Genomic DNA, 1,637 nt, shown 5'->3' on the forward strand with positions numbered 1-1,637 from the left:
CCAAGCCGCCCAAATTTCTTCTTAAGAATCAAGTTATTGCACATCATTTTCCATAGAGTGTTAGAATCATATGCATAAAAAGGATTTAATAGGATATGAAAAGTATATTCATTCGAAGGACTATGTCTGAATTATGGCGAATTCATTATATGTTATCTATTTCTTATTGTTTGAACATAATTTCATCACACTCGGAAATTAGTGGAACAAAGCAAAAGTTGATATTTGCTTGCATTTGCGTAGTGAACGTTATCAAGTTTTCAAAATTGTTGATTCATTTGGAAAAAACTGCGTAGTAATGTGTTCTTTGTCTTAAAATACGACGAGTCTATGTACTTGAATATTTCCAGCTGTTTCTATTTATATGGAGCTACCGTTGCTTATCATATATCAAATACAATTAAGACTTCAAAGACACAAATCGAAAAAAAAACGAAAAAGTTCTGCAAATTCATCGGAAAATGATCAAATAGCCCAAATTGATTGAATTGAAAAAAATCGCAACTTATGTATCGTGGAAATGTGAATGATTTGAAAATTGAACTCAAAATAGATGCAAATGCGTCTCATTATTGAGTTGATTAACTGCTTTTCAGCACTTCTTCCAATAGAAAAAATAGCTTGCTCAGAAGTTTCTTCGTTTTGATGTGCACTCGACTATAGACAAACTTGCAATAAGTGCTATTTCCACTGAGTAAAATGGCGCTTCGCAATGTCAAGTTAGCATGATGTTGTGTGGCTTTGAAGTGTTCCTAGAGGAAACGTATCCAGTGATGCCTGAAGCAGAAAAAGGGCAATTGCGCATTTTCAATGGACAGTCGTGTGGCTTTCAACTTCAAAACATCACACGAAAAAAATCCACTTGGCCCCGAATTCAGCGTGGACCGAGAGACACATCATGTTCAAAGAGAACGAAACATTGAAAGCCATTCAATATAACATCATAACAGAACCTACCGGCTTTCACCTGCTCAGATGAATACGTTAGGTATTAATTGTTGTAGAGAGATATTAAATGCTAATATGTAAATATAATGCGTTTTTTTTTAAATCACAGGCTTCATGCGAGCGAAGAACCGTGCGAATGTGAAAAATGTAAGAGCTGTTGTAAGAGACGTTTTGTCGAGGTAAGGAATAATTCTCTGAAAATATTTTCACAGACTTTTTTCATTTTATCGTAATATTTATTTTGAATTTACCCATTCTCAGAGAAAAGACTCAACCTCACACCAACGACGGAATGTGCGTGGAGCTGGAAGTACTACAGATATCAAAAATCTCGGTTCAATGAAGACATAGTGCCATAGTTTAATTATAAAACAAAATGGAACAGCAAGAATGAGGCACCGGGACAACCTTCAAAATCATAAATTACTCCAATTTCATTTAAGTTTCCATTGAACTCTATTGAATGATATACGGCAAAATACAAGTTGCTGTTCGCAATAAAATGTGTTGTGAATAAAAGTTGTGTTTTATATATGGAATAGCTGTTGAGCTGATGATTGTTTTACATTAAAATTTTAATTCATCTACGTCAATTTCATGTAAGAGGTTATTACTTTGACCTCGTAATCTTTTTTCTGTACTTCGCCTGTTTCAAGAGAATGAATTTTGATGTGAAAGTCACAATGACA

General features: G+C 34.0%; 1 long non-coding RNA gene across 1 annotated transcript; it reads left to right on the forward strand.

Moving 5' to 3' along the window:
* LOC129573168 (uncharacterized) lies at positions 1 to 1,489 on the forward strand. Its single transcript, XR_008688566.1, has 3 exons — positions 1 to 988; positions 1,058 to 1,127; positions 1,210 to 1,489. It is a non-coding gene; the product is annotated as an uncharacterized LOC129573168 (long non-coding RNA).
* Positions 1,490 to 1,637: the final 148 nt, after the last annotated feature.

This window comes from Sitodiplosis mosellana, unplaced genomic scaffold (genome assembly GCF_009176505.1).
Source record: "Sitodiplosis mosellana isolate CC-2019 unplaced genomic scaffold, AAFC_SMos_1.0 Smas_scaffold_5983, whole genome shotgun sequence".
Taxonomy (NCBI): domain Eukaryota; kingdom Metazoa; phylum Arthropoda; class Insecta; order Diptera; family Cecidomyiidae; genus Sitodiplosis; species Sitodiplosis mosellana.